Source organism: Pongo abelii, chromosome 1, assembly GCF_028885655.2.
Source record: "Pongo abelii isolate AG06213 chromosome 1, NHGRI_mPonAbe1-v2.0_pri, whole genome shotgun sequence".
Classification (NCBI taxonomy): domain Eukaryota; kingdom Metazoa; phylum Chordata; class Mammalia; order Primates; family Hominidae; genus Pongo; species Pongo abelii.
In genome coordinates, this window is record NC_071985.2 from 58424023 (window position 1) to 58445847 (window position 21825).

Here is a 21825-nt window from a genome sequence, read left to right on the forward strand (position 1 = left end):
CAACTGCTTGTGTTGTGGAAGATAAGATATATGTGATTAAAGTATTAAACTTTACTGAATTAAATCGTTTTGAAATAAACTTTTTGAGGTATAATTTGCATACATTAAAATGTACATATTTTAAGTATACGTATAGGTAAGTTGTGATTAATGTGTACATCCCTATCACTACGACAGCAATCAAGACATAAGACATGTCAAAAATGCAAAAAGTTTCTACATGGTGTGTTGCAGTTAACAACTCCTTTACACACATCTTCACACCCAGTTTCAGGTAACTAATATGCATTCTGTGACCACAGATAAATTTTACTTTTCTATAATTGTATAGAAATGGCATCATATTGTAGACACATTTTTGTATCAAGTTATTTTTACTTAGCATAATTTGTGATTCCTCCTCCATGTTGTTTCATTTACCAGTGGTTGTCCCCCTTCCGTGGCTGTGTAATATTTCATCGAATTTATATACCATAAATTGTTTTGCCATTCACTTATTAATGGACATTTGGGTTGTCTTTAGAATTGAGATGTTGTTATAAACCCTTTGTATAAGTTCTTTTGTGAATATAAATTTTTGTTTCTCTTCAGTAAGTACCTGAGAGTGAATTAGTGCGTCAAATAATAAATCTATAGAAATTATTTCTTTCAAAAATATTTCATCATTTTGCAATCTGACAAGCAATGCACATGTGTTCCAGTAGCTCAGTATCCTCAGTAAACCTGGTATGGTCAGTCTTTCAGTCTTTTTTTTTTCTTTGAGACATGGTCTCAGGGTATCACTTTGTCACCCAGGCTAGAGGGCAGTGGCGCAAGCTTGGCTCACTGCAGCTTCCTCAGCCTCCCAGGTACAAGTAATCCTCCTGCCTCAGCTCCCCAAGTAGCTGAGACTGCAGACACATGCCACCAAGCCTGGCTAATTTTTCTTTTTTGTAGAGATGGGTTTTGTCATGTTGCGTAGGCTGTTCTCGATCTCCTGAGCTCAAGCAATCCACCTGCCTCAACCTCCCAAAGTGCTGGGATTACAGGTGGGAGCCACCATGCCTGGCCATTGTCAGTCTTTTTATTTCAACCATTTTAGTGTGTGTGTCTTAATATCTAAATATTAATTTCCAGTTCCTTGGTGACTAAAGAGGAACTTTTTGCATTCTTATTGGGCATTTGTATATCTTCTCTTATATAATATATGCTCAAGTTTTTTGTCTCTCTCTTCAGAAAGTCTTACTATTGACTTTCTGAAGAAAGAGTTGCTGTCTTATTGTTGTTTTGTAAGCATTCATTATACATTCTGTTTGACTCCCAGTCTTTAGAATGCTTTTTCGAAAGTTGTACATTTGGGGAACTAATTTTTTTTTCCTACTCCAAGGTCACAAATATTTCTTGTATTTTTTAAAAGTGAATTTTATACTTTTAAAATGATGACACAATTGTAGTTAAATTTTGTAAGTGCTGAGTGGTAATTGTTGAGGATTATTTATTTTTCTATTTTGAATTAGAGTGGTTTCACTGCTATTTGTTGAAAAAATAATTCACTATTAAATCAATAACATGGTTAAAAATAGTTGAAAATATGTGCATGGGTCTACTTCTCAACTTCTTATTTTTTGTTTTGTATTGCTCTGAATATCTATCCTTATGCTGATTTAAAAAAGGCCTTATTTACTGTAGCCTTATCATAAGTAAATCAGATAATGTAAGTTCTCCAAGTTTCCTTTTCTCCCACCAAATTGTTCTGGACATATTAGATCCTTTGAGTTCCATATATATTTAGAATAATCTTGTCTATCTTTAAGAAAATAAATAAAGCTACATTAATTATGAATGATATTACATTAAACTTACAGACCAACTTGCATAAAATTGATTTTTTAACAATCCTGAAAGTTCCAATTCATGGATTATATCAAATGGCTTTCATGTCTTTCATTTTTCTCAGTATTTTATATTTTTGACACATTTGTTAAACATATTCCTAAGCATTTTATATATAATGATGCAAAATAAATTGAACTTTTATTTAACCTTCCTATTGTGTATGCCTACTATACAAAAATACACATGGCAGTGTATATTTATTTTCTCATTTATGTCTGATAAATTCATTTACTGGTTCTCATAATTTGTAGATGTCTCAGAATTTTCTAAGTAATTATCTGATCTACAACAAAGTAAACTTGTCCTATATTCAAAATTTTCTTTTATTTCACATTGTTGCTTTATTGCAATGTCAGAGACTTCCATGAGATTACTATCCTGAATAGTAATGGGGAGGACAGCCATCATTAGCTTATTTGCCAATTTAGACAATTCCTTCCTAGCTGAATTTTAAAACCAGTATTAGGAAGAATCAGTTCCAATAGAAAGTCACATCTTTGTGAAAATTTTCTTTGATACATTCAGACAAAGTAATTTTTATCTCACTGTACTTCTTCTTTAGATTCAGGTTCAAAATCAACTGTGTAGTTAGTAATTATACTTGCTTTGTGTCTGCTGTTGTTCCATGTAAAGCCAAAACCATTGCCTAATTTAGTGCTTAGAGTTATTTGAAATAGCTTCTTGTATTACAACTTTTACATGGGGAAACTAAGAATAAAGGAAACTATATTTTTCCTTAAAGTTACAGTCATTAGGTGGCATAGGTAAAATTTGAAGTCGGCCTTTATTACCATGTGTAATGCTTTTTTTTCCATTTTGCTTTCCTGCCATACCTACTCATTTCTATATATGCTTGTAAAGAACTCAGTACATTACATTGTAGTCTTTTGCTTATCTACTTGCTTCTCTAACCAGCTTCAGTTATTCAAGAAGCATACATTATTTTTATTTGACAACTCAATATTTAGGTGGAGACTCTTCCCTTATTGTTGCAAGTTAAAAGTTTGCACCATGGAAAACTTGATATAAAATGGATTTGTGATAACAGATATTCAACCTTTTACTACTTTATTCAACTGTGTAGATATTTACATAAATGTATCAAATTATATATAATTTTTAAGTATGCATGTAAATCTCACATTAAAATATTTTATATTTTTTACATCAAGACCAAGAATAAAGTCCAACAACAATACAAAATAAAATGATACCCCCAAAAGTACATCTTTGAACCCTAGTTATTATATAATCTGTTTTTGTGACAGTTCCTGTTGTCCCTTTCGATAGAATGTTTACTGGGTAAATGGATTTTTTTTATTCACCATTAACTGATTTATCCTTAAGGATGTAGTGCATTGATCTATTGTGTAGTCTAACATATATTGAATTCTAATAAGTGGAAATATATTGAGCTTATGACAGGCACTGTTAATTAAGACTTTATTTAGAAGTCATATTTTAAAATAACTTGAACTAGCAGCACTTTGACATCTTGGCGAAGTACCATTGCCAAGTACTAACTTGGAAATATGTATATGTCTACTGTGTTGGACTCATATGTATATATTATATATATAAAGTACATTATATCTATGGATAATATATTATATACATGAAATTTAATATTTTCTGATAAAGAATTTTATCCAGAATGTATAAGGAACTCTTAAAACTCAGTATAAGAAAACAAAGATTAATACAAACAGCCAATATATTTGAAGTAGCACTGTTCAAATGTTTGTACTATGGAAAATGATACAAAATGGATTTGTGATCACAGAAATCATAAGCTTTCATTACTTTATTCAAGTGTGCAGATAAACTTCAATGAGTGACAGTTTATCTCTTTGTTGCGGGGTGGCGTTAGAGGTTGTGAAGGAACAAAAAGAATATATTTATTATCTTGTTTATGGTGGTGGGTTCATGAATATGTGTGTGAGCACGTGTGTGTGTATAAACTTATCAAGGTTTACCCTTTAACTATGTACAGTTACTGGTTATGCAGTTTATTTTGTGTCATTATAGCTGTGAAAGTCAAAAAAAAGAAAAAGAGATAAAAGCTATTCTCAAGAAAAGTGTAAAAATTAATTTATATCATTCCAATGGTTTGTGAGTGAATAAGGCACCACATAGCTTTAGACATCATATATATGATTTACAAATAATTGATATTTCTGAAAAATATGAATCTCATATATATACAGCTTTAGCGATTTATATAAATTTCAGGTATGCATGTAAATATTAAATATTTAAAATATTTTGTGCTATTCATATTGAGACCAAGAACAAAGTCCAATAACAACACAAAATAAAACAAACAATACCCCCAAAAGTACATGTTTGAACTATTGTTGCTACATAATATGTTTTAGTAACAGTTCTTGTCATCTTTTTTGATATATATATGAAAATCTGTATGAATATATGTGTTGAAAATGTGTATATTATATATATATACATTTACGTATATATGAGCTCATAAAGCTACTTAGTAGCATATTTACCCCCTGACCCTTAGAATAATATAAATTAATCTTTACACTTTTCTTGAAAATTATTTTTAACTTATCTATTTTCATCTTATCATTTTGTTTTCTTTGATTTTAGCAGCTGTAATGACACAAAATAAACTGCATAAACCTTGAACTGCACATAATTAAAGGCTAAATCTTGATAACTTTATACACGCACACACAAACTCACGATGCCATCATCATAAACAGGATAATGAATATATTCATTATCCCCAAAGTTTCTATTTGTTTCTTGACAACCCCAAACACCACTCCTCACTAAATGGATCATCTGCCTCTCATTGTACATTAGTTTGCATTTTCTAAAGTTGTATATAAATGGAATCATATGGTACGTAGATTTTCTTTTAAATGAAGGTTCTCATTCAGTTTTGTTTGTAATAGTTCCAAACAAGAATGAGTTTTCTCTGGCTTATTTTGCACACCATAATCATTTTGAGCTTCATCTGTTCCTTGTGTGTTTCAATAGCTTATTCATTAATATTATATGAATGAACAATTGTTGGCATTGTATATTTCATCATTTACCTGTTGAAAGACATTTGGGTTGTTTCCTGTTTGGAACTGTTACAGATCAAACTGGAATAGAGCCTTCTCATAAAAGACCTTTCATAGACATTTGTTTTTATTTGTTGGAAAAATATATATAAAAATAAAATGACTGGATTATATTGAAGGTATGAATTTACATATTTACTGAACTGTCAAACTGCTATGAAACTCCTAGTTCATCCAAATTATCACCTATGCATGACAATGTCAGACTTTGAAATTTCATTTATTCTAATATATATGTAAGTGTATTTCATTGTGTATTAATTTACTTAACCTTAATCCGCATATTTGAATTTCTTCTTTGGTCGAGTGTTTGTTTAAATATTTTGGCCATTTGTATTATTATTTGTTTGTTTCCTTATATTGAGTTTTAAGAGTTCTTTATATATTCTGGATACAAATCTTTATCAGAAAATATTAAATTTCATATATAAAATTTATATTCCATAATTTAATTTTTTGTATATATAGTTTCAAAATATTTCCTTTTTACTTTGTGATTTGTCTTTTAATTCTCTTAACAGCATCTTTCAAAGGGCCAATGTTCTTATTTTTGATTAATTCAAATTTGTCAATTCTTTTTGTGGATCATGCTGTTGCTGTCAAATATAAAAAACATTTTTGGAGGAGATGGGGAGATACAAGATCAAAGTGATTTTTTCCTGTGTTTTCTTTTGGAAGTTCTGTAGTTTCAGATTTTACATTTAGGGCTATAATCAATTCTGAATAATTTTGGTTTCACGGTGCGAGGTATAGATAATAATCTTTTTAATTTTTTTTTTTTTTTTGCAAATGGGTTTCCAATATTTCCTATTCTATGAGTTGAAAAGGCATATATGTTGAAATTTTAACTTAAAAATAAATGTTATTTTTTTGAATGATAAAAACAAAATACAGAAAACTTCTAAATTCATATTCCTAATATGGAATTTAATTTGATGGTGTCAGTTCAGGTAAGATACAAGGCAGCTGTAACAACACAGCGTTATAAGTGTTACACTAGTAGCATGTCCTAAGCACTGTGGAGCCAGGGACAAAAGAAGAAGAAAAATTTATCTTACCTATGTGACTGAGGAGGGCCCATAAAGGTAGGAGCATATGCGTTAAGCTTTGAAAAATGAGTAGAAATTTCTCAATTGAAATAAATGTGACAGAGCTGACATTTTTAAGGAGCAAAAAGAGCAACACTGGACGGTGTAACCATATATAAAACTGCCCAAAAGTTAGCAATTTTTTTTCGCTAGATGAATTTGTTTCTAGAAATAAACTCTTTTTAAATGAAATGTGTAAGTGCTCTGTTATGAAATAAATGAAAAACCAAGTAGGAAGTTTGGATACTGGATGTTTAAGTTTGAATTTTATTTAATGGCTCCAATGAGGGTAATTAAAAATGACAAAAAATGTGATCATTTCAGAAAGCTTTTGGAACACTAAATATTCCACATTCTTAAGATGTTAAGATGATTTAAGTGATCTATAAAACTCAATTCCTAGATGGTATACATGTTTTAAAATAAAACAATGGAATTTTTCCTAAAATAAATCATGCTCTAAATTTCATAAATTTCTTACATTTAGACAGTTTTGTAGAATCTGTGAATAATCAAGGTTTTGCTATTTTCTAATGTGCTGTGTAACCATAATATTGTTTCCATTCATCATTATATCACTAAGAAATGGACAGCTTAATATAGACTCCTGCAAATCAAGCAAACTAATTCCTCCGTCAAGACTGATTTTTGACTTGACCTCAGATCAGTTTATTCTATTAGATATAATTCTCATTTTCCACTATCTTTTGGCACTTCCTAATGAACAATTTGGGAAAATATTGTTGCACTATAGAAAAGGCATTTGATGAGACCTGCAGACAGAAAATCAGTCCCCAATACTATCTATCATTATCTTGTTTTTATTACTTCATATGTATTACTTAACCTTTTCTAGTTTCTATGCTCTCATATCTAAAATTATGCACCTAAATAATTTCTGGGATCATTCCAGGATGAAAATTCTACAATCTATGAAAATGGAGAGATTTTTCTCAGCAATAAGAATTTTCTTTTAAATCCGTAGACACTCCAAAATTCTACAGTAATGTCAAAGTCAAAATTATATGAAAATATTTACCATATTTTTGTTAGAGACCCAGATGACTGTTAGCAAATTTATCTACTTTTTCATTAGAAAGGTGCAGCCTTTTTGCTAAGTCAGAAAATAAAATCTTAGTCAATGGTATGAATAGTTTTGTATTTTATTAAGTTAGGTGACACTTTTATTATGATTTTTCCTCCTTTAAACTTACTCTTTATTCATTGCCCCAAAGGCAGTTATCCAAGATATTACATATACTCTGCAAAAGTTTATTAATATTACCATTCATTCTGTTACACTATTCATTAAGCTTGAACTATTCTTTATTTATGCCTTTGATGGCACAAATATGACAGAACATTACATCAATCTAGAGTAGTTACTGCTTTACAATTGTCAGTCCTCAAGTGGATTGTGATAATTGCTTTATTATGAACTGAGCATCTACTGGGCAAATACAATGTCATTTTACTGATAACTGCAGTTGAAAAACAAATCAAAGGGAAGTATAAATAAGTACTATAGAATATGTTGTGAATATCTTCAATTTAATTTTCTGATAATGTTCAGATATTTTAAATTATCTCTTCTCAATTAATACATCCATGAAAGTTAATTTTTAAAAGATGTCTTCTGTAGTAGAAATTTTATGAACTGTATTAGAATAGAAATTGAAAATCTTAAAGCAGATAGAACTTTGTGGCACCCCTGAGGATACACACTATTTGTAGATGTCTCTTTCAGAAAGTTATCTCTGCATAGCTTTGAACATAAGCCTGGGATGAAACTTAAGTCACAAGGGATTTTAAGATATTAAAAGCAGACTTTCAAGGAGAGATAGCAAATTAATGTTTCATTGTTTACCAGGAAGGAGAAATTCATCTCATCTCTGTCGCAAAGTTACCCAAAAATTATTAGTTTGCCACAGAAGAATTATATTACCTGGCAATTTAAAAAGGTATAAAATTATAAGTTTCCATCCTCAAATTTTGTTTCATAATATTTTTATAACTATATAAAATTGAAAAAATTAAATATGCAAAAGGTGTAAACATAAACTTACAGACTCCAATCAATTAAGGAATAACAATAAAGTCTCCCCCTAAAATGGATAGCTTTCTTTCTAAGAAATGTTTTATTAGAAAAGATTGAACACTTGCATGAAATTATAAAAAATAAAAATAAAAATCTATAACTTTATACAAGATATTTATTTCATCATTTAAATAACAAAAAACAGAAACCTTTTCACTAAACACCCCAAATGAGACTTTAGAGAAAGATATCACAGTGTGTAAAAGTAATGAGTTTTCACATATACTTCTCAATATCATTGACTTAGGTAATAGTTATAAAAATACGTCCACTTTAAACTGGAAACTGAAATATCTAAATTACATAATGAATGAAGTATAAGAAATATATTTAGCCACAATGAGTTATAGAATGTGTTATAGTATTTAACAAGTATAAATAAATATCTAAAACTATTCAAAATATTTAAGAATGTGAAATTATATACACCTAAAGAATTATCAAATGTAAACCAAAAAAACTTATTGGAGCAATCTAAATATAACTTTTATAAAGTAATATTTCTAAATCTTAAAAAGAAAAGAGCTTTCTATTTACTCTACCAAACTGTGGAAGTAACATGGAAAGATATTAGGTTCCTGGAGTTCTTTTTTATTTTTTCAGAAATTAAGCTTTTCTTTTTCTTTCTTTTCTTTTCTTTTTTTTTTTTTTTTTTTTTTTGAGACGGAGTCTAACTCTGTTGCCCAGATGCCCAGACTGGAGTGCAGTGGCGCGATCTCAGCTCACTGCAGCCAACCGCCTCCCGGGTTCAAGTATTCTCCTGCTTCAGCCTCTCGAGTAGCTGGGCTTACAGGCGCCCACCACCATGCCCAGCTAATTTTTGTATTTTCAGTAGGGACGGGGTTTCACCATGTTGGCCAGGCTGCTCTCAAACCTCTGACCTAGTGATCCACTCGTCTCGGCCCCCCAAAGTGTTGGGATTACAGGCGTGAGCCACCAGGCCTGGCCTACCTACTTTGTTAACCAAAAATAGTGCTTTAAGGTAACTTGAAACAAAGTCACTGCTTATATGGAAGATGTGTACTTAAAATCTCTGGTAATCTTCAAAGATTTTGACATTCTTTCTACTTCCTCACAGTGAAAGATAAGAATTTTTAAGTTACTGACTAATAAATTGTCAATATGAAATATAAACTTTCTGCTAATATATACTCAATTTAAGTCTATAAATACTCTTAAAAACTAAAATTAGCAATTTGAAAGTAAAAATAGTTTGTATGTTTGAAAGTAATGTTTTTCTTTGAAATTTATATTGATATCATTATGTAAACGGTAAAGACTACAAGACTGTTTGCTTGTAAGCGCAAAAGCAAAATTCAAACTTCTACATAATACTACTAAAGCAAACAATTTCCAGAAAATAAACTTTATATATTTCTTCTCACTTGAGACTTTAGAGTCATTGTTCTTAAAGGTGATAAGAATTTATATCATTTTATTATTGACAACCCTTTAACAAAGTTTAAAGAACAGATCATGTTACATATGAATTATGTCTTGTATATAACTAGGGGATTGTTTTTGGAATGAGGCTGAAAAATCAATTACTAGATTTTCAAATAATTAATGAGTTGATTAATAGAGATCGTACATATAGCATTTTTTGCTTTTTCTTTTATTATATTCTTTTGAAAACCACATTTTAAAAAATTACAGGAAGAATACCTTGCAGTTGTTTACTGAAGATATCCTTAAATAGGGTTAATTGTTCATAAAACACACATAAGGATGATCCAGAAGTTAGAAAGTCCAGGAATGCTAGCTGAGTTTCTGTTTGATTCTTTGTTTTGACACTTACTTATCTTGTAATGTCTGGCAAATCTCTGTGCTTTAATGATATAGGTATTTCAGTGGTAGAAGATATGTGCTCAAGTGGCAAAATTATTCCGAGTTGTAGCCTAAAGACAATAGCCAAAATTTTGCTTATCATAAATTAGTTAATACTCTGAACTTGAAGACATAAAAACATTACCTCTAGGGGCAAGTTAGGTGCTTAGTTCATAGGTGTTTGATCTGCCTTGGGAGTTTTAAGAAAGTGAAAGGAAAAATAAAAATTATGAAGTGAATCATGCCAGCAAAATGTCACTCAAGACTCAAGAAATACAGTGACAACATGAATTGTCCAAATTAACCTTAAGCTCTACATTACTTTTTCAGTTACAAAAATCTACTAATCCACAGTGTGCAGAATGTGATTATTCAAAATTACTGTTTCAGGACATTGTTATTACTGGTCCACACATGGCTCTTAATTAATTAATAATATAATATAGTGTGCACAAGAGAAGCTACCACCCAACATAAATGTTGAAATTGGACACTCATAGGGTCTTACAGTTTTATTTTAGTTTTTAACTTTTAAAATATGGTTTGCTAATACATGTAATATTGGGGACTTATTTTTCTTCTTAATATTATACTCCTAAAATTTATCTATTAATTTGCTGCAATTCATTATGAATTTGGTAAAATATTTCATGTTTAACATTCTTTCTCTCACTTCCCTTTTTATAGACATTTCAGTTTTTTCAGGTTTTTGCTGATATTAAAAAGTGATGTCAGTTATATATTTATAAAAAGTTCTTGGTGGGCATGTGAAACAGTTTCTCTATAGTTTATACCTAAAAGATAAGTCTTTACATTGTATAGTATATACAATATTATAAGAAAATTTCAAAGTGTTTTCAAAGTTATTTTGAACAGTTTTTATTCCTATTGGTAATGTTTAATAGACACTGTGGATCTACTTTATCCATGTAAGTTGGTGTTGTAACATTTTAAAATTTGTCCACTGAATTGATATAAAATAATATTTACTTTTAATCTTCATTTGCATTTACCTGTTCACTAATAAGATTGAAATTGACTTCATATGATTGTCTTATTAATTTAATACAACTAAATATTTCTGACAACAATCTTACTATTTTTTAGGAAAATGCAAAGCAAAGTACTTTACGAGGCACTATCAGGTTGATTATGAACATTAAGATTGATTGAAATATTTTCAAAGTGCAAGACACCAGAACCTTGCACAATAACAGAGACTGAGTAACTCATAGATGAGTTGAATTTGTTTAAATGACCTGGATACTTTGGCTTTTTAAAAATTTCTTCATTACAGAATTTTTTATATTTTTCATGTACACAATGCACTTACCTGTATTAATTTTTTATACCGGAGAAAAACATATGTTTCTTCAACCAACATTTTTAATATAAATAATAAATAGTCTCTTGTTTTTAAAAATGATTTCTACTTCACTTGTTTTGTTATTGCAATTGACTCCTGTCTTGTTCACTGTGCCTACAGTTTTGAACTCCTTAGTATTAGTCACATTGCTAATAAAAATCGATAGCTCGGCTGGGCACGGTGGCTCATGCCTGTAATCCTAGCACTTTGGGAGGCTGAGGCAGACGGTTCACAAGGCCAAGAGATCGAGATCATCCTGGCCAACATGGTGAAACCCTGTGTCTCCCAAAAAAAAAAAAAAAAAAAAAACAATTAGCTGAGGCTGGTGGTGCACACATGTAGTCCCAGCTACTCAGAAAGCTAAGGCAGGAGAATCGTTTGAACCCAGAAGGTGGAGCTTGCAGTGAGCCAAGATCCTGCCACTGCACTCCAACCTGGGCGACAGAGTGGACAGAGTGAGACTCCATCTTAAAAAAAAAAAAAAAAAAAAAAAGGAAGGTTAGCTCGTTCTTCATTTTATCATTCATTCTTCTTCACAAACTTAATTGTGACATTTTATTCTGTACTCCATCAATTTAAACATCTATTTTAGTATTCTACTTTTAAAAATATAATATAGTCAGAGAAACAGTAACTTAGGTTTTCTCCTTTTTTAGCCCCTAAGATTTATTTTTAATTTAACTTTTTTATTATTATTATATTGCCCGTGAAATTTTTAGCACTAGTGTGTTATTAAGAGTGTATGCTTTTGGTAAGGGAGATTTTGTCAAATTGCTGATTAAAATTGTGCTCTCTTTTATGGCACTTGTATTAATGGCGTAGGTAAAATGCTCAAAGATCAAGTTTAGAATTCCAGCAGAAGAGCAGTAACTACTGAAAGAAGAGGTTCTCTGCCTTGATGCATTGATGCCCACATGTAAACTTGGTTGATAAAAGTAATTACAGACTGAAATGATGAGGGATTGGGATTACCTTTTGCCGGTAGAGATGTAACATTTACAGATGTCAGTGTGTTTGGGCCTGGGAACTAGGATCAAAGTTAGGCACATCTACCAACTAACATGTTAGTTGCAGTTGTAGCCCCTTGGCAAAAACCAGTAACCTTGGTAAAAAAACCTTGTAAGTGTAAATCATTGAAACTTTTTTCTCATTAAAAAATTATCATCTCTAACCTGAATTACATCACATAATCCAGTGTTTCCAACAAAATTTGTAGATCCCTTTCTCATTTATAATATCCATGCACTCAACTTTTATTATTCCTAGTATTCCTCAAAACACAGCAAAGTATGTACAGACATCTTGTAAGGGAGGGGATTATTTTTGCAGACATTATGTTAAAGGATCATTACAAAACAAATAAAAATATTCTTGACTAAAATAACTGTCTCTCCTCTACTCTGACTCCAAACCACCTTGTCTACTCTAAGGCAAGCAGCTGCCAGGTTTGGGCTTCAAGTGGATTTATTCCCAATTTCCAAAAGAAACCAGACAGAGAGAGCTGGTGCTCAATGTTGTCGTCTCCTAGTAAGTAGAAAACACCAGAGGTAGATTGTGCAATCTGGAATGAGATTGGATCCAAAAGACTCAATGATCACTCAAGTTAAAAGTATACATTGGCTATTGAGAAAATGTATTTCTCTGACATCCAAGGAGAGGATGAGTAGATGAAGAGGTGTCTGCAGCTTTTCTACTTCTGAGGCTGTGAAAAGCTCAGGAAACATGAAACCAGTGAAATGTATTCCTTGTACTTCAAGAGAGAACTAGTAATGTGATGAATAATAAACCTTTAACCAAGAGAAATAGGTAACAGCACATGTGAAGGGGCCCAACAGCCATAGAAATGAATATCAGGTGGAACTCTAAGAACAATACTCTTAGGAAACATATATGTATATATGAATATGTATATTGTGTGTGTGTTTACATATAAACATTTCTATGTGCTGTGGAATTTCAAAAACAAGGTAAAAACAATGTTCAAAAATTAGTGTAAGTTTTACAAAGCATTCAGAAAATGAATAAGGCCACTGCTGTGTTAATTGATGTTTTGAAAAACACTCTGTGCAAGGCATCTCTCAAAGCACAAAAGGAAAACGTTGAAGCTCATACTTTACTAAGAAAAACAAAAGAGGCCTGCAGAATTATCCAGGGAATCAATTGGAGAAAAATTGGAGAAACGTTCAAAAGGAGAAAATAGAATAGATGGAGATAAGACCATTGTATTGGACAACTGCAGGGGAGAAAATCTGTGGGGCTGAATTTGATGACTCTGAATGGAAAAAAGACAAGATTAAAGATATAATACAACTTATTTAAGCTAAAGAGAATCTGATATTTAAAGGTAAATCTACTGTTCATTAAATTCTTATGAGGATTGACTATGAAATACACATACATAGCCATAGCCTAGTAAGATGACCGAATTCCTTGGGAAAAGTAAAAAAAAATGCAAAAAAAAAAACTATTTTAACACAAAAACAAAATGTAACCTACAAAGGAAAGAGTCAGGCTTATATCAGACACCTATCTGCTGAAACTTGGTGATATAAGAGCAAGGCCATTAAGAGAAAAGAGCAGTAATCCCATAATCCTGTACCTGGATGAAGTAAAATGAAGAGATTTATAAAGAGGAAAAGATTCACAGAATATGTCATCCATACACTCATCTGAGAAATGCACTTGAGAAATAAATCAGTTTAGGGGCTATGTGATGTATGAGGAAAAGGTCATTAGTGATTTTGTCTAAAAAATATTATAAAACCGGAATTTGTAATACAATGCAAATAGTTTCCATGAATTATAAGAGTCTTTTAAAAATAATATCCAGAAATTAAAATATTATTCTTGGGTATCTTTCTCTTCAAGTACCCTATAACAATTGCAGCTCTTTTTAAACCCAGCAATCTCTCAGGATCTTCAACTCAAAAATTCGTATCACTTAGATTCCCAACATATTTACATTCTCAATATCTATAAGCTGCTTCACTTCATCTTTTCTACTTCCTGGGGAAGTTCATCTTAGCATCAAGAACACACCTTCTACATCTTCTAATCCTTGCTGTAACTGATAGAAATGCTAGGTACCTGTTATGTGGCGTTGTCTACAAACTGGCTTGGAAAATATTTCATAGCCTGTATAAATTTGTAGGAAACCTGTGTCTATCTCCAGAGAATTAGCTGCTCCTTCTTTTTTTGGCCAGGTGTTTAAAAACAAAAGTAACTTGGACTATTTTGAATGCACTATAATGGGTATTTTTCATGATCAGCCAATTATATTTCACCTTTTTGGTGAGAAATGTTTCCTCTTACTTTTTATGATAATTGTTTTTAATTTTTTAATTCTTTTTACTATACTTATGCTAAAATATATTTTAAGCAGAAAAGATGAAAAAATCTATCAAAGCTTCTGGTAAACTTCAGAAAATAAATTCAAAATAAAAGTTGCATTAAATTGCTTTTAGCAAAAACATTCCAAAATTATATTAATATCTATTAAAATGTAGCATGCCCTAAAGGAAAAAAAAAATTGTTTATATAGACAATCCCCTTGATATGGCTTGGCTGTGTCCCCACACAAATCTCACCTTGAATTGTAATAATTACCACATGTCAGGGGTGGGGGCAGGTGGAGATAATTGAATCATGGGGGTGAGTTTTTCCCCATACTATTCTGGTAGTGAATAAGTCTCAAGAGATCTGATGATTTTACAAGGTGTTTCGCCTTTCACTTTGCTCTCATTCTCTCTTGTCTGCCATGTAAGACATGCCTTTTGCCTTCTGCCGTGATTGGGAGGCCTCCACTGCCATGTGGAACTGTGAGTCCATTAAACCTCTTTTTCTTTGTAAATACCCAGTCTAGTGTATGTCTTATCAGCAGCATGAGAACAAACTAATATTATGAGGATAATGGGGACTTTGAGGATGAAAATGAACGACTCCAGTAAATGTTTTAAATGCAGGAAATATATATTTCCTAAAATAAAAATAAAGATACATAATCTTATGCCATGAAAAAAATTAAGTTCATACATCGATAATTAAAGAGGTTCATAAATATGTAATATCAAAATCTTATTTTCTAGTGTTATTCAGCATTTTAAAATATTAGCAATCAAAAATATCTTTTAAATTAGCATTTTAAAAATATTTGGTAAATAATTTAGATTCTACAACATTACTAGCCTTTCTCCTAAAATATCAAGTATAAAACTCTCATTTCTCTAGTTCATTCTGGTAAATTCTGATTGGATTATTATTATATGTTTGATAGCTATAAGCATATTTAGGGGCAGTGGGCAAGGAAGACATAAGACATATGTTCAGGTTGGAAATAAAGACTCAACTAAATGACACTAAAATAATTTTTATAATTTTATACATTTTTTTGAAAAACTTTGAGTGGGAGATTTAACAACCGAATCTGTTTTGTAGCTTCTTTAGAAAAACAAATTCCTTAACATCAACTTTTTACTTAACAGGAAATCAATTAGTTGAAAAGTAGCATTAATTTTATTTTGTTTTATTTTTTATTGACATATGAAAATTGTACGTATTTGTGTGGTACTTAGTGATGTTTAGATACATATAATATATAGTGATTAGATCAGGGTAATTGGCATATCCATCATCTCTAATATTTATTATTTCTTTGAGTTGGGAATATTCAATATCCTCCTTCTTGCTATTTTTTCCACTTATATTCGTCTAAACACTTCTCATTTATTGCACTTTGATAAAAACCATTGTCGCATCTCAAGTCAATAATTTCACCTTCTAACCTTTCAATTATTTATTACATTTATTTCTTTTGTTGTCTTTTTTCCACCTGTGGAATGTAAAAAGTTTGGGGTAAAAACCTTTAGTTGTTGTTGGTAATCATATGTCCTAAGAATTTAAAGAGGGCTGGGCACATAGGAAACACTTAATAAATGTTTGATAATCAAACTTAATTAACAAATGAATGAATAAGGAAACTTTGATCTGCTTCATTCACTTGTCGTTACTGCCCTTACATTCAAGTTTGAGTCCTCTATTTTAGACCTTATTGACTCTTTTGCGTAGTAGAAGTTAGGGCACATAGTGAAAGTGATAAAATGCAATTAAAATATATAATACTGATACAAAGAAAAATTAGAATGGTAATAAGTATATGGAGGTATTTAATAGCTAAAATATACAATTCTATAATTAGGTTTTTAAAAACTTTTTTAAAAGCATCTTATTTATTTTTGTATTTTTAAGTTGGCACTGTTAAAAAATATCATTTGCATTTTGTCTTGAACATTTATTAATTGACAGAGTAAGTGACAACTGCAAATACAGAGTAGCCCACTGTATCAAACATTAGAATTATAAATGAAGCGTCATAATTTTTACTTCTTTATATTTAATCAAAATTGTTTCAAAATTATGCCTCTGCATTTAAGGTTTTAAAGAACTAGAAAATCAGAAAATCTAGAAAGCAAAAAAGAGTAAATTTTTTTTTCAGAAAATATAACAGTAAGAATATTCAGAATAAATGATTTAAAATATATTTATATACCTTTTAGAAACTGAAGGCTTATTTTTTCAAGTATTTCATAATTGTATAAACTTTAAATAGTGATCATTTGAAAACTAAGACCTTAACATTTACAATATGTTATGTTCATTAATTTTCCCATCAGTTTGTTTAACTCTATACTATTTATTTTTAATGAGCTATGCAATGGTTCACTTCATATATGAATTCATCATTAGCCTCTGCTAATGGCATTTTCATCAAAAGATTAGTTTTTAGAAAATCAAATTATAGCTTAATTAATACACATTAACAACAAAAACAACCAAGAAATCCAAAGCAAGGGTGATTAGATATAATTTTTGAGCCATTATTTACAAAGCAATACTGATGGTACTTTATGTTAAAAGTGTTTTTCTTAGAATGTGTTACCTTTTGCAAAATTAAGGGCAAATTAGTAACTAGTGTTCTATTTGGGATTTATAGTAATGTACTTCTTGAAAGCTGCTATGATTTTTAAAATTGAGATATTCAATCAGGTTGGTTTCTAATGAATATTTGACTCTGTCAATGATATATTCAGCCAGTCTTTATGGAAAAGACAATACTCTTCATAAATACTTGTATTTTTTATGTACAGCATTGTATTTATCAGGGTTCAAAAACTTTCCCTATCTAATATTATGTTTCTGTATTCCAATAATACACCTTTAACAATAGCTATGCCATGTTAAAGGTAATTCCTGGAATGCATCATGCTATTTGGTGCTTTATGCTTTTGTCTGTAGTCTTTTGGCCTGAATGGCTGCCTCTCTCATCTTCTCTATGTGGACAAGTCATACTTGTCTTTCAGTATGCCCAAATATCTTTTTCCTCGAAGTACACTACGTTTTCATTCAGATTTTCTTTTAACCCAGGTCTCTATTTCTTTACAGTCTCCGTATTTAGTGGTTGCTATGCTGTTTCATGGTTGTTGAATTACTTTCCTGTATCTCTCACCTCATTTTGACATGAATTCATTTGCTCACGACCAGGCTCTATTTGGCTTTATGCATATAAGAAGAAATAGGCATCTGAAACGAAACAGTCAATTGATAAAATTGTACTGAACCAACAAAGCATTAGGTTTATTAATTTCATTTGGAATTTTAAAATCTCTACATAGCAATGCGTCAGTTCTTCATTACATTTGATTTTTAAAATTACAAAGAAATACATGCTTTTCATTACAAGTAAAGATATATCAAGATGTATAAAGAAAACTTGATCACCAGCCTCCTTTTTACATAAATTAAAGAGAGTTTGTCAGTTTTCTGCTTTATAAAACTAAAATTTGTCTATTGTTAGTATGATGAATTTTTCCTAGAAAAAAAGTTATAAATTAGTCATAGACAAGTAGCTGTATGACTTACTTTTTATCCTTTTTGTATTATCTTCATCAAACAATACTACCATGTTGAAATTGTTTATCTGACATTCTAAATATGCTTTTAAGGCATTTTACCTTAATTTGGTAGCTTAGGTGCATATGGATTTTATATTTGTACATACTGTGAAATAGAGGTATATTTTTATTCTCTTCCAGATAAATGTCCCTTAATAAATCACATTATGCATTGAAAAACTGCTTATATTGTATAGTAATTTCATTTATGTTTTAAGTGATTTTTATAGATTTTTAAATATTCTGCCGACTTATTGTAGAAAAGAATCAGCAAAACCAGTTTTGATCTATCAACAATTCACCTCCATGAGCACAGACAGTGTTAGGCTCATATCTCCTCCTTCCAGTCCTTCTCACTTATAAAAAATCAGCCAATCAAGGATAGAATCACTCTAATAAGAACATTTTTGAGTGACAATGCTTCAGTAAAACTGACCTTCAAGTAACCTTACTTCTGTAGATAATCCACTTACATCTCTGATAGTCTTCGAAAAATCCTATATAACAATGCTATTCAAGAGAACTTTTCACAATAGTGGAAAATAAGTGTATTTTAACATTCAATGTGTTAGCTGCCAGCCATGTGTAGGTATTAATCACTTGAAATGTGACTAGTGTGGTCACAAAACTAAATTTTAAATGTATTTAATTTTCATTTTTATTTAAATTATTTTAAGTATATTGGTTAATGGCTATGGCACTCAGATTGGACATCTCAGCTTATAAGATCAACAATCTATTCTGCCTGAAGAAACGTTGTCTGACAAGCTTAGATCTTCCATATTATTACAAGAGATAAATTCAAATGTCTTGTTAGATTTTATATCATTTAATGAGAATTATGGAAGTTACACTAAAGATTCATTTAGGCCTGGCGCGGTGGCTCACGCCTGTAATCCCAGCACTGTGGGAGGCTGAGGCGGGGGAATCACGAGGTCAGGAGATCGAGACCATCCTGGCTAACACGGTGAAACCCCATCTTTACTAAAAATACAAAAAAATTAGCTGGGCATGGTGGCAGGCGCCTGTAGTCCCAGCTACTCTGGAGGCTGAGGCAGGAGAATGGGGTGAACCCGGGAGGCGGAGCTTGCAGTGAGCCGAGATGGCGCCACTGCACTCCAGCCTGGGCGACAGAGCGAGACTCCATCCTTAAAAAAAAAAAAAAAAAAAAAAAAAAAAAAAAAGATTCATTTATAATACTCATTTGGCAGAATTGCAGGAAATCCTTGGACCAACAAGTGCTCACAATAAATCCCTTGTGCCCAGATTTCTTTTGTCCTTTAGACAGGTTCCCAGGTGAATCAGTCTAAACCGCAATTTAAGCTTAGATTTGTTTGATTGACTCTGATTGCTGGGTTTGTTCTGTTTGAGATTTTGTAACCAAACAGGTCTTTTTTGTAAGAATCATTATTCATAGGGTTTTGTATAAGGCAATAAGAACTAGAGATTTTTTAAATTGAGTATTAGTGTTAGTTAAGTAAGGTCATTAGATACTTTTTCTTATTAAGCTGCTTATTTTCTTTAGTTTTGCTTTTGTTGTCTACTTGTACAAACTTGCATTTTGTTTGGTTCTGGATTGTCTAGAAAATTCTAATGACACATTCTGACTTAGTATCGTTTGCTAGTGAAGTTTATATTAGAAATCATCATAATTTTAAAATAAAATACCAGGCTTTAAATTCAGTAAGTAGTTCAGTCTCTTCTAAAAATCCAATTCTTTATCAGAATCCTTATTGTTCAAATGACTGGACTATTGCCCTTTGTGGGAAACATCAAATTACTAAAAGAAACATGTGAAAAATATATACAAAATAAATGTATATAGTTATACGCATTGGGAATATATATAAAATTTGTGTTCATCAATGTCAGCTTTTAAAACATGGCACTCATTCTAAATGCTATAAAAGCACAGTTTGTTTAATTTTAAGAATAAAAGCAATTCTGAATCACCTAATATTTTCATGCTATCTTAAATACCCTGATTTGTATAATAAGTCTTCCCCAAGGTAAAAGTTCAGAAGCTACTCTACAATATTATAAAAACTACTGTAGAAATGTCATAAATAAATTTGGCTCATGCCAAATGTGCTGCTCTGTACAAAGTCTTTATAAAGGATCTCTTATAAAATAAGATTAAGAAATGATAGGAAATTCAAACAGATACTTAAAGATTCCATTATAGATACGTAAAATCTGGCCCGTTGCATTCTTTTAAAATTACATTAGGAATTTTCAAGTTGTAAAATCCATGAGGATAAGACTGGGCAAAATCAGAATGTCCACCTAATAGCACCAAATATCAACTGAACATGAAATAACTATGACATTAGGTGCAACCTAACACCAATATTAAACACTGATGGAGAAATTTCTTTTCTAGGGTAGCAGGAAAATAGTGTTAGATTACGTTCTTTCTACCTAAAACATTTTTACTTTTCAATCCAATGTTATGTTATATATTTAACTAGCATTGCTTTTCATAATTTTGACTTAGGTCAGACCTTGTCCTTTACTCAAAATCCTTTTTGTCTTATCATTTAAAATCCTCTGAAAATCTAAGGGATCCTAATAGAACCTGGACATCACTCCCGTTAAAGAATCTAAATGGGTGTTTTCTGGAGAACCTACGGAAGTAAAGGATTCATGAGGTTGATTGCTAGCCTAAGGTGCCCAGAATAGGCAGAGGGCCACATAAAACAGAAATCTTGCCAAAACCTTTAGAACAAGTTATTGTATATATTTAACTCTCCTTTATATATTTTTGTCTGTACATTTTCTTTTTTTTTAATTTTATTATTATTATACTTTAAGTTTTAGGGTACACGTGCACAATGTGCAGGTTTGTTACATATGTATACATGTGCCATGTTGCTATGCTGCACCCATTAACTCATCATTTAGCATTAGGTATATCTCTTAATGCTATCCCTCCCCCCTCCCCCCACCCCACAACAGTCCCCGGGGTGTGATGTTCCCCTTCCTGTGACCATGTGTTCTCATTGTTCATTTCCCACCAATGAGTGAGAACATGCAGTGCTTGGTTTTTTGTCCTTGCGATAGTTTGCTGAGAATGATGGTTTCTAGTTTCATCCATGTCCCTACAAAGGATATGAACTTATCATTTCTTATGGCTGCATAGTATTCCATGGTATATATGTGCCACATTTTCTTAATCTAGTCTATCGTTGTTGGGCATTTGGGTTGACTCCAAGTCTTTGCTATTGTGAATAGTGCCGCAATAAACATACGTGTGCATGTGTCTTTATAGCAGCATGTTTTATAATCCTTTGGGTATATACCCAGTAATGGGATGGCTGGGTCAAATGGTATTTCTAGTTCTAGATCCCTGAGGAATTGCCACACTGACTTCCATAATGGTTGAACTAGTTTACAGTCCCACCAACAATGTAAAAGTGTTCCTATTTCTCAACATCCACTCCAGCACCTGTTGTTTCCTGACTTTTTAATGATTGCCATTCTAACTGGTATGAGATGGTATCTCATTGTGGTTTTGATTTGTATT